This window comes from Bubalus bubalis, chromosome 10, assembly GCF_019923935.1.
Source record: "Bubalus bubalis isolate 160015118507 breed Murrah chromosome 10, NDDB_SH_1, whole genome shotgun sequence".
In the NCBI taxonomy this organism is placed as follows: Eukaryota; Metazoa; Chordata; class Mammalia; order Artiodactyla; family Bovidae; genus Bubalus; species Bubalus bubalis.
The window spans coordinates 2218188-2230708 of NC_059166.1; the positions used below are offsets into that span (position 1 = coordinate 2218188).

A 12521-nucleotide genomic window follows, 5' to 3' on the forward strand; every position below is an offset into this window, starting at 1 on the left:
CACTGCCCCTCGCGCACCTCCTCTGTGCCAGGCGGGAGCCAGCCTGCAGCGGGTCTGGCCCTGGTCTCTGACGGGCTCCAGCCCCGACGGTGGCCTTCCCACCCACCCCTGAGGCTGCTCCTGGGTGGGACTCAGGGGGCCTGTGCGGTCCTCCAGTGTCCTCTGCCCCTGAATTCCTTCTGCTTCAAAGTAATTCCAAACTACACGCCATCCTTGAGAAGCTCAGACCCATTTGTTTTCTCTCTCTAGAAGCATCCCCATGTTGGGACTGTCCTGGTGGTCCAGTGGTTAAGAATCCGCCTTGCAGCGCAGGGGACGCTGGTTCCATCCCTGATCTGGAGCTGAGATTCCACGTGCTAAGGGCCGCCCCACAGCTAGAGTCTGTGAGCCGCAACGCAAGGCCCCACACGAGGCAACGAAGCCACGGCGCAGCCAAAGAAATAAAGACTTGCTTTAGAAAAGCAAAAACTTCCCACGTCAAAAATCTGTGAGCTCTCAACACTACTTCAATAAGATGCTGGGGCTCATTTGCATGACGTGGTGATGGACCTAAAGAGCAAGAGGTCCACCCTAGGTCGTGCGATTTATATAAACGGTTTCCAGTCTGAAAGCCTGCCAGGAAATGTGAACAGTTCATCCAGGACAAAGCCCAGGGGCTATTTGGTAAATTAACATCACAGCCAAGTGGGGAGTGCTTTACCCTTTGAGGTGAGACTGTGGTGAGTCCCGGGGAGCCTCCTGCTAACTGGCGTGGAGAGGCAGCTCCTCCAGGGCAGGATCTGTGGAACCAGAAAGAAGGGAGTCCCAGCCCCGCAGAGAAGACAAGCTTTTCCCCCCATGAGGAAGAAGAATTTAAAAGGGAAAAGAGGAACTTGGGAAATGCGCATAGGTTATGAACAAACCCACGTGCACACGGCTATATTTAACATAGATAACCAACAAGGACCCACTGTACGGAACAGGGAACTCTGCTCAGTATTATGTAACTACCTAAATGGGAATTTGAAAAACAAGAGACACAGGTACAGATATAAACTGAGCCACTCTGCTGTACTGTATGCTGTGCTTAGTCGCTCAGCCGTGTCCAACTCTTTGGGACCCCATGGACTGTGGTCCGCCAGGCTCCTCTGTCCATGGGCCTCTCCAGGCAAGAATCCTGGCATGGGCTGCCATTCCCTTTTCCAGGGGATCTTCCCGACTAAGGGATTGAACCCAAGTCTCCCATGCTGGGGACAGAAGCTTTACCACCCCACCACCAGCGCAACTGCTCTCCAATAGAAAATAAAACTCTTCAAAAAGGAAAAATAGGAGCTTGGGGAAATGTGCGTGGACTATAAGCAAACACATTTCTCATTATAAAAGTTAAAACAATTTTGGGCAACAATTTTTTAAAGCAAGTTCTTCAGTCACATGGGCTTCCTCACCACGGATAACTGCGTGTCCCTCTAAGGGATGACAAGGGTTTCATATATTTTCAACTTTGTGGCTGATTTCCAAAGATGTGTGACACATGGGTGACCGGTGTCTGCTGACGGGCAGGTGGCCCATCAGGTGGACGACTTTGGTGTCTCAGGGGACCCTGGGCCTCCCTGATGAATGATCAATTCCGAATCTGACTTTCGCTGGCAGCTGTGTGGGCCCAGCAGGGGGTGGTCTGCAGCGTCATATTACTCAGCTAATAAAAAGAATGCATTTGAATCAATTCTAATGAGGTAGATGAAACTGGAGCCTATTATACAGAGTGAAGTAAGTCAGAAAGAAAAACACTAATACAGTATACTAACGCATATATATGGAATTTAGAAAGATGGTAACGATAACTCTATATGTGAGACAGCAAAAGAGACACAGATGTAAAGAACAGTCTTTTGGACTCTGTGGGAGAAGGCGAGGATGGGATGATTTGAGAGAATAGCACTGAAACATGTATATTATCGTATGTGAAACAGATCGCCAGTCCAGGTTCGATGCATGAGACAGGGCGCTCAGGGCTGGTGCACTGGGATGACCCTGAGGGATGGGATGGGATGGGAGGTGGGAGTGGGGCTCAGGATGGGGAACACATGTCCACCCATGGCAGATTCATGTCAATGTATGGCAAAACCACCAAAATATTGTAAAGTAATTCAGTTCAATTCAGTCGCTCAGTCATGCCCAACTGTGAACCCATGGACCGCAGCACACCAGGCCTCCCTGTCCATCACCAACTCCTGGAGTTCACCCAAATCCACGTCCATCGAGTCAGTGACGCCATCTAACCATCTCTTCCTCTGTCGTCCCCTTCTCCTCCTGCCCTCAATCTTTCCCAACATCACAGTCTTTTCAAATGAGTCAGCTCTTTGCATCAGGTGGGCAAAGTAATTAGCCTCCAATTAAAATGAATAAATTAATTTAAAGTAAAATAGAATTTAAAAAAAGAGAGAGAGACTGCAGCTCACGCAGTCAGAGGGGACATTGACCCTCTTCTGGAGTCTGGAGCGGTCTCCTGACTTGCTGGGCCAATCTCTCCACCGGCAGGGACAACCTGGGGCTTCGGAGGCTGGGTCACAGAAGCCCTGCAGCTCCCCCCGGCCAGGCCTCCTTTGGAACCCAGTCCCCATGCTGCACTGAGGAGCCCAGGCCCCGGGGGGAGGCCACGTGGGGGTGGCAAGAGTCCCGCTGAGACCCCGGGGGACAGCCAGGCCACGGCGCCTCCCTGACCCGGGTCCCCCCCGGCCTGACTGTAGCTGCGCGACAGGCTCCCAAGAACCACTCCACTGAGCCCCGGCCCCAGAGCTGAGGGAGGGGCAACAGGTTACCGTTTGGGGCCACAACCAGAGGCGGCCGGCCGAGCAGCCCTGAGTGACCGGGGCTGTCCTCCCACCCAGAGGACCAGCCCCTCCTGAAGTAGAGCAGAGGGTCGCAAACACAGAAATCACAGCAAACCGGACTTTGTTCAAAAAGCATCCTTCCCAAGATCACCAACAGGAAGGCTGGGCAACCTGGACTCTTAGTCAGTTCCAGCTTCTATGAGATGCTCTTTGTCCCTACTGGGAAATTTGCTGGCAGGGTGCTAGAGGTGGGGGAAATAAGACATCTGAACAGGGATGTTGCTGGGGCGGTGAAGTGGGCAAGGTTGACAGCAGAGGGTCTCACTGGGGTGCCTTGGGGCTGGGCCCTGGGTGTGTCGTTTCCTCCGCAGAGAAATAAGGAAACCCTCCTCACTGAATCCTGCCAGCAAATTTCCTGCTAGGGACAAAGAGCATCTCATGAAGAAGTGAAGAAGTGAAGTCGCTCAGTCATGACCGACTCTTTGCAACCCCATGGACTATAGCCCTCCAGGCTCCTCCGTCCATGGGATTCTCCAGGCAAGAATGCTGGAGTGGGCTGCCACGCCCTCCTCCAGGGGATCTCCCTGACCCAGGGATTGAACCTGGGGCTCCTGCATTTCAGGCATCTCACTGAGCATCTCATTGAGGGGATTAATTGCCAGCCGTGCTGACACCATGTGTCTTGGAACTGACTGAGATTCCAGGTTGCCCAGCCTCCCTGTTCAGGGCACGTGCTGCGGAGTCGATGTCCTGTCTCTCTTCACCCTGAGCATTGTCCTCCAGGGCAATGAGGGGCTCGCCCATCTCCTTCGCCCGCTGTCAGTCACTAGCTCAGAAAAACCCCCTATGCTCTCCGGCGGGGCTTCCTGGTCTCTGGCCCCCAGTGGCTGCTGATCTGAGGTGCCCTTGAAGCAATAATGGTAGAAATACAGCACACACCATTGCCATGCACTAAAGTCAACCCGAAATCTCCCCCACTTCCTCTCTGTGGAGGGGTAGGGGCCAAGTTCCCAGAACTGATCCTGGCAGGGAGCCGTGCAGGAGGGAGGTGGCCAAGAGCCAAGAGCCGCTGGCAGGCTTGAGGGCGCAGCCAGCCGGCCTGGTGTTCCCCTCATCCTGTTCTCTTCATCCTAACGGGAAGCCGGAGGGTGCCAATGCCGTCAGACTGAAACTCAGAGACGTGGCAGCTTCCTCAAGGGCACGCACCTCAGAGCTTCCAGCCACGCCCGCAGGCTGCGCGCCTCTGGGATAAACGTGGAGAGAAAGGATGCTCTGAAAAGCCAGGAAGAAGCCAGAGGAGCAAGGAATGAAAATGATAACTGCTTTTCCACCTCAACAGTCGTGGGGGGATCAGACCTGGACGCTTACTTCTAGGTTTCTAACGCATTTCTACACAGAAGGACGGAAACTGCTCGAAGAGGAAGGAAATGAGACTCATCCAAGGTGCGGAGACTGAGGTCTCGTGTCACGGGGGAGTCTTGACTTTAGATCTGGGTCAGCCACGTGACGGGCATTCCTCAAATCGGTCTCTGGGGGTCTGTCTCCTCCTTGATAAAGGGAACAGGAGGTTCGTGGAGGATGAAGGTGTGGGCTAGTCACACACCATGCAGGTCCACCTGTGCATTCGGCTCCGGCCCCCCACCCCTTCCTCCTGCTCCTCTTCCCCCCACTTCTCCTTCCCTGCCGTCCCACAGAGGAGCTCCAGAACGCAAAGCAGGGGCAGTTCTGGGCAGGAGGCCACAACTGAACTCAGAGGTGCTGATGAAAGCTCAGGGGCTTGCACTGAAGCCCAGGAAAGTGTTGGTCACTCAGGCATGCGTGACTCTGCGACTCCATGGACTGTAGCCTGCCGGGCTCCTCTGCCCATGGGATTCTCCAGGCAAGAGTATTGGTGGGGATTGCCATTTCCTCCTCCAGCGGAACTTCCCAACCCAGGGATGGAACCTGGGTCTGCACATTGCAGGCAGACTCTTTACCCTCTGGGCCGCCAGGGAAGCCAGGAAGCAGAAGGACAAATTGAAGTGAGGAGGAAAGCAGTGGCCGGAAGCAGCGGTCACTCGGAGGTCAGCTCAGTGTGACTGCCGGAGGAACGTGCTTGGAGAAAGCCCTGCAGCGCCGAACCTGAGGGCTGAAAACTGGCCTTTGCTGAAATCACTGGCGCTTACACTGCTCTTGGAAGATAAGCTTTCAGTATGAATGTCTGAGTGAAAGCGTTATTACAAGGGTCTAAGAAGAGAGTGTGGTCTCAGGAAACACAGACCACAGACGTAGAAAAAAAAATTTTTTTTTAATTGGCAGTGATAAACAACAAAGTCCTGCTGCATGGCTCAGGGAACCACATTCAATACTCTGTGATAAAGCATAGTGGAAAAGAAAATAAAGAATATATGTATGTATAAACGAGTCACTTTGCTGTGCAGCAGAAATTAACACATTAGAAGTCAACTATACTTCAATTTAAAAATGAATAAATAGAAAATAAAACTAAAAAATTGGCACTAAGCCCCAAAGAGACAGATGGCACTGCAGAGGGCAACAGGAACAAGTGAAACTTGGTTGAACCCCAGGAGTCAGCGGACACCCCTGCGGCCCCCCACCCACCCCTGGCCCACATCTGATTTCAGCCGCAGCTATGGGGCCAGAGACTGCCCGCCCAGACGGTCCCCATCCCAACACCCAGAGCCCTGATTTCCTGACTCCAGGCTTTTCTGCTCAGCCCTCGGGTACAGCCCAGGAGAGCAGAGGGTGGACCAGCGGGGGGACGGAGCAGCCCTCAGCCCTCAGGGACAGGGCCCGGGGTTCCTGCCAGCATCGTCATCCTGTCCTCTCCTCGTGGGCTGCCAGGATCAGGTGGCCAACCAGCCTGGCTTCCCAGAACCTGGAAACGGCAGGGCAGTCCCGAGCGGGCCAGGATCTATTGGAAGTAATCATACAGTCCCGTCCCAAGGCCACGGACACGGAGCCCAGAGCCAAGGTCCCCTCCGGAACTGACTGAGGCCCTTTGTAACGGTTGCCAAAGGCTCCCCTGATCTTCCCAGGCAGCTCTCTGATCCCAAATGAGGCAGAAACACCCACTTTGGTGCTCAGCCTAGCTCATCCTCACCAGTCACCGAATACCACCCTTCCGGCAGGAATTTTCCTTGTCTTGAGGCTCTACAAGTTGACTGCTGACCCACGAGGAGCATCAGCTCACCCTTGAGCTGGCCTGACCCGGCGTCCTGGCGACCCTCCCCTGCCTGTCAGGAGGTTGGCCGGGGCGCTCCCAGCGCCCTCATCACCTCTGCTCTTTGTTCGTGGTAAGCTCACTCCCTTCTGACGCTCTGGGTCTGGATGACTACGGCAATAACGGCCTCCAGGCGGGGTGCAGGAGCCTTCGCACGCAGGCCCGCTTAGCGCAGAGCGCAGTCAGGGAGCAGGAGGGGCCTGGAACCAGGACGCACAGGGAAGGAGGGGGCGGCCGGCTACCCCAGGGCTGGAGAGGGGACCACGGGGAAGATGCTGGAGTGGAAAAGGAACAGCCTTGTTCTCAGTCGCGCCAGAAGGGAGGCCGTGGGCCAGAGGGCCTGAGGGCGGGAGGAGGCAGTCTCCACAGGCAAGGGCAGGGGGTGAGACGCCCCGGCCACCTGGCCATGGAGTCCGGGCTTCCCTCCCTCTTAACTCCCCGCACGTGCTACAGACAGGACGCCTCTGCTGCCTCACGTGCCCCGGGAAAGGGGGCTACCCGGTCTAAAAAGCAGAGTCCTGGGAGGTGATGGAGGGAGAGGGGAGCTGGGAGCAAAGAGTGATGGGGTGGGAGAGGGATGTGCAGAGGGGGACAGGGAGGGGGCGTGGGGTTCGGGTTAGGGTGGCGGGGGCAGGCTGTACGAGGCTCCAGGAAAGCCGGCGGGTCTAGGGGGAGCAGGGAGGTGAGGCAGCCTCCTCAGGGATGCTGGAGCGTCTGGAATCCTCTCCTCCTGGCCGCTGACTTCGGAGCTCCTCAAGAAGGAAGAGACCCCATCACCCAGACACACACACTGGTGCCCTGCGAGGGTCGCAGATGCCGGTCACAGCCACTATTTTAAAAACAACTTCGCTAGAACCAACATTCACTCTCTTTCTAAAGCCTGGTGTCTCTAAAGTGGGGGAGGAGAGGAAGGTTTTCAAGGTTGTGGGTTGACCCCATGAGAAGAGAGACTTCTTTGCAAAAATTTTATATGGTGCCCCAACTTTTAAAGTTCTAACCCTGAGCATGATATTCTAGATCAGCCTTATTCTTACCAAAGCTTCTAAGCAAAAATAGGGACAGGACAAAACTGTAAAGCTACGTTACAGTCCTCCCGGAACACAGGGTGGGGCAGAAATACACTGAAATGGTAACAGCGGGGGCTCAGGAGGTAGAGACACAGAAGAGTAACTTTGTTTCTGCGTCTTTGCCTTTCCACGTGCTTAGTAAGGAGATAGGTGGTTGTACAACTAACCGGTCTCCGAGAACAGGAAAGGGCCAGCTGCAGTAACTGGCGCAGCATCACTCAGGTGAACCGCCGGGAAAGTACACCTGCTAGATGGCTGCTGGCACTCGCCTCGCTCTGAGGGCCCCTGCGGGCACAGCTTTTCACACCGGTTTCCTTCATGCTGTTTTCCTTCAAATCAGATCCAGGAAATGGTGAAAGGAGTTGTTGCATACGACCCCCGGTTCAGAACAGGGAAAGCCATGCAAGATTATTATGACCAAGGAAAGAGCTCCAAGTAGCATTAAAGCTACCTTCCAGTGGGACTGGCTTTTCTCAGACTTACTTTGAAACTCTTCATCGAGGGCATGACTAATTTTACCAGAACGGATAGAATTAGGTCACAGAGTGGGGAAGACAGAAAGACCCCCGTTTCACATCAAGAGGGCGCAGGGGGCTTTACTGATGGTCCAGCGGTAAAGAATCCAGTGCAGGGGACACGCGTTCCATCCCTGATCCAGGAAGATCCCACGTGACTCAGAGCAACTAAGTCCAAGAGCCACAGCTCCCGCGGCTGGGTGCCCCTGAGGCCGAGCCCCACGGCGAGAGAAGCAAGGAGACGCTCAAGCACAGCTAGAGAGAGAGACTGAGCGGCAGTGAAGACCCAGGATGGCCAAGGAAATAAAATTTTTAAAAAAATAGATGGCTGACATTTGCACACCATTCTCAAAGAAAAACAGAGCGGGAAGGCTCTGTGCCGGCCTCAGTGCTGGCCCCTGCAGACCCCCATCCGAGGCCAGGGAGCCCCCCCACCTCACGGCTGGGGGGCAGAGGCCACCGCCAGCCAGATAGGGGAGGAAGGGTGTGAACGGTGCAGCCTGTGTTAGAGAGTCCGGAAAGCGACAGAAAGGCCGAAGGAGGCCAAGCCGCTTCATGGCATTTCATTTAATTACACACACAAGACCATGACTTTCCGTTTCCTAAACCTCTGTTTATCTGCCAGAAGCAAACCTGAAAACCACACATCCTTTTGTGCGGGGACCTCCACGCGAATAATTCTGGTGTCAGATAAACCCACAAGTAACATCGACAGCCTCCTTCCTCGAGCCTGTAAGGACCTCCAGCCTTAGTTCCCGACGGTGCCCGCTGGGGCGCGGTGGGGGCCGAGCAAGGAGTCTGGGGCCACCACTGATTCATCGCGCTCCTCAGTGACCCAGATTCAAGCCTCCGTTCTCAGTCTGTCTGACGGGAACCGCCAGGCTGACTTATAACGCCAGGCTGACTTATAACACTGCTACAGAAATGAGAAAGTCCCGGGTTGTGATGCGCCGGCTGCTCCCCGGTTCTCACAGCACCAGTCACCAAGACGGCCGGCGGCCACCACGGCCTCCTCTGCCGTGACCAGCCTTCAGGTCCAGGATTCCTCTGCTGGTGAGAGGGGCTTCCAAGCACGTGGGCTGAGTGTCCGGATGACCTCTCCAGACCCTGACCGAACAAACCCCGGGTGGTCCCGCAGCTCCTGACAGCCCCGGCATGGCTGGGCAGGAAAAACCAGAGGGCGCACGCAGTCTGCAGCCGGTCATCCCTTCACCCCGAGGATTTCCGGCGCTTGGTGTGATGAAGGGGAGACGGAGCACGGGGAGGAAGTGCCTGTGATTCCATCCAGGAGAAGGACGCTGAGGAAGGTCATGCAGAGGCCTGGCCCCACCCCAACCCTGGGGACCCCCGATGGCGGCGGGCGACCCTGCCCCGCGTCTGCCTGCCCAGGACCCTCCCTGGTCCCATGTGCCTGCGCCCCCCAGGCCCACGGCCGCTGCTCCCTGTCTCAGCACTGCTCCGCTGTGTCCCTCCTCACCTTCCGCCCAGACCGCTCCCTCCTCGACACCCCCATCTCTTCTTTGTTACCTGGTCTCTTTCTCAGGCCTCCAGCTCCTCACTCGACTCCCAAAGCTCCTGTAAAAAGCACAAAGGACTGTGCATCCTAGACCTTGGTCCTCCCCAGTAAAGCCTCCTCTTTGGATCCTGCGGCCTCGTCTGCCGCCGTGAGCCCCGCAGGCCGAGTGGACCTGATTAAGGAACACGACGGTGTCTGACTCACCTTGCTCTTGGGGGAAGGTAATTCTGAATTCTCTTTCAACTGAGGTCGATCAGTTTCAGGACTAAATGTTCTAAAATTTCAGATCTGATTTATAAGGTTCTTGCTCTAACGCTCCTTCTAGTAAAATCTCCGTCGTCCAGCCCTGCCTCTGAATTCCTTTGTGGTCACCCCTGTGGATGTGATTTTCTCCTCTGCAGGGGTCACACAGATGCCTGGGGCTGTCTGCTGTGCGCTATATGGCCCCAAAGTTTAGCACACTGAGTTGTCCTCTGTGTGTTCTAGGGTGTTCCCACCCAACCTCATCCTCTCCCCTGCCTCGTTCCTCCCAGGGTCTCACTCAGCAGTGACCTTCCCACTTGGAAACATTTTGCTTCTCTGAGCTCTGCCCTGGAAAACCAAACAGTGTTACTTATCAGAACAGCACCTAAAATAAGAGTCAGCGCATCTTGGTGTGCCCCTGAGGGTCTCCCCTGGGAGAAAAGCTGTGGGGGATGGGCTCTGTGGTATCTATTTTAGCTGCAGAGGCTCTTTTTTGTTAATTTCCTCTTTCTCAGTTTGTCTTAGAGGATTGATGCTATTCGATAAGCGACCTCCAGGTAAGTGAGGGCTCAGGAGGTTTGATGTGTTTGATAAGAGAAGACCGAGCCAAAGATTAAGGCAAATGCCTCGGTGTTGTCATATGAACGGAATGGCAGTATTTTTTAATGACTTAAATGCATGAACCCACAGCAGAGTGAAACTCATCACCACCTATTTGTCACTTTCACTTGAAAGATGGTTGTGTCATGAGAACGTCTTCCCGTGAAGGGCAGCACTGTGCAGCCCCTTGAAGCAGACCCACGAGCACGTCCGCCCATAGGCGCACACCCACCGCGGGCCCTGCTCTCCTGTGGAGCTGGCTCCAGGCCGCCTGGCCTTCTGCCCGTCTCCCTGCCCCGTCCCTAAGCGCCCCCTCTGTGTGGGAGCAGCTCTGCCCCGTCCCCTCACCTAGACACCACCCTGCGCTCTAGGGCAGTTCCTACCATGGGTCACCCAGTCCAGCACCCTCCCCTCCACCAGGCCTGCGCCCCATCTGCATTTTGACCCACCAGCACCCCATTCTGTGCATGATGCAGCCCAGCACGGGTGCAAAGAGTAAGTTAAGGAGACCGCATCTGGTTTGGGTCTGTAGAGTCTGTTTCTCCTTCACAGTCAAGGCTTAACTGTGAGATTGCTCATTCAAAGGTGGCGGTGGCTTATTAGGTTCTTTGCCAGTGTTTCCACAGCCTTTTCACAAGGGCTGGTCAGCATCAGCAGGTCCCAGAGGCTTGAAGGGACTCCGCTCCCTCCACGCTAGCTAGATGGAGTGGCTTTTTCTAACTCTTTAATCACACCTGCTCCCAGGACTGCAGTTAGAATACAACGTAAGATTGCTGCTGCTGCTAAGTCGCTTCAGTCATGTCTGACTCTGTGCGACCCCATAGATGGCAGCCCATTAGGCTCCCCTGTCCCTGGGATTCTGCAGGCAAGAACACTGGAGTGAGATTACATAAGCAATAACGGTGAGATCTCTGGAACAGCGGCCAGCACGTCGTGGACTCAACAGTCAGTTTCTCTCCTTCTCTCCCCAGGGCGTGACTAAGAGGTCTAAGTGAGGACCAGTGTCTGACGGGATGATACAGAGTTTCTCAACACCGTTTTACCTTCAACACACTAACCAGTTGAGACAATAGGGATACAACGTTTTCTAAATTCCGAGATGAAATAAAAACTTACCGGCAGAGGAGTAGCTTCTTATTCCACAAATGAAGGGCCGCAGAGCTGTCCCTCGTGAAGCTCGGGTCTCTTAAACCTTCAGACTCCTCTTCGCCAGGGTAAACCCCCGGGCTTTGTACTGACGGAAGCGGCCCGGAGGCTGAATTTTTAGTGCCTGCTCCTCGGGTGTCCTGGCGCTCATTCTGTGCCCACGTGCTGGGCGGTGTGGTAAGCGCCTCACCACAAACTTTATTCCTCCAGTACATACCTCAGGTCATAGAAAGGCAGAAAATAAGACGGGGGAAGAAAGGCAAGCTTATGCAACTAGGTCACTTAATAATTTCAATTTTAGAGAAAAATTTTTTTTTCTTGTTTCAGAATTATTGGTCTGTGGAATATTTTTTATTCTTCTTGGAAATTACAAATTAATCAGAATGATTATAAAGTTCTCTGAAAAGTTCCACATAATACCTAATGAACTTTATAGACAACTACTCACATTCTGGACTGTAAAGAACAAAAAGCATAAAAAAAAAAAAACAAACCACATGACTATGATATGATAAATAGAGAATCAGCACATTGCAAATAATGTGGGTCAGTGATCAGCTCCAAAAGAAGGCGTAACCCAGCTGTAAAGGAGGAATGCCATCATGGTCTACAGTTTGCAGCCGTGATGTCGTAACCTGACCTATGAGCATCTGTACCCCCAGAGCAACTGTTCAGTCTGGGGACAGTCCTGTAATTTGAGGGGAATCTGGGGTACCTTCTCTGAAACCTAGAATAGAATGAGTCGAGCCACAAACCCCTCTGTGGAAAGTCCTAAACTGGCCCTTGAGAGAAACACTGGTGACCCTGATGGGCAAGAAATGAGAACCTTCCTCCTTGGTTTGTCCAGCCGTCTGCTTTCTTTTCCACATGACTATATGTAGTATTGTTAATGTCAATTAACATGTCTAATAAAAGTAGAAGCAACTTTTCATATTTATCCTTTTGCTTAATCCTGACAAATGACTTTGGCAAAGCATTTTCCTGAGGGAAAGAAACAAGCACGCAAGGATGTTTTCGTAGTTTTCTCCAGAGCCTATAAATCAGGAGCAGTGGATTTGAAAATTAAACCACAATTCATTTATGCTTTCAGCAAATACTTACTGAGCTCCATTATGTGCTGAGAAGCTTTCTAGGCCAAAGTGTTGTAGCTGTGACTGAAACAGATAAAATCCTTCACTTTATGGGGTTTACATTCCAGTCGTGAGACATGGGCATGAACAAAATAAATAAATAAAACGGTATACAATACAGTAGATGGTGATAAGTGCCTTGGGGAAAATCAGGCAGACGGGTCAGCTAGTGATCACCCATCAGGAAAGGTGTCCCTGGGAGAGGGGCGTTTCAGGACACGTTGTCCCCGATGCAAACAGACGTCCACCCGACACGTTCAGGGGAAACCTA

General features: G+C 53.6%; 1 protein-coding gene across 1 annotated transcript in view; it reads right to left on the bottom strand.

Annotated features, from left to right (window-relative positions):
* CCR6 (C-C motif chemokine receptor 6) overlaps nucleotides 1-11982 on the bottom strand; it is a 30172-nt gene extending 18190 nt beyond the window's left edge. The window contains exon 1 of the mRNA XM_006067030.3: nucleotides 11091-11982. The gene's annotated coding sequence lies outside the window, so the exon portion shown is untranslated. The remainder of the gene's footprint in view (nucleotides 1-11090) is intronic.
* Nucleotides 11983-12521: the final 539 nt, after the last annotated feature.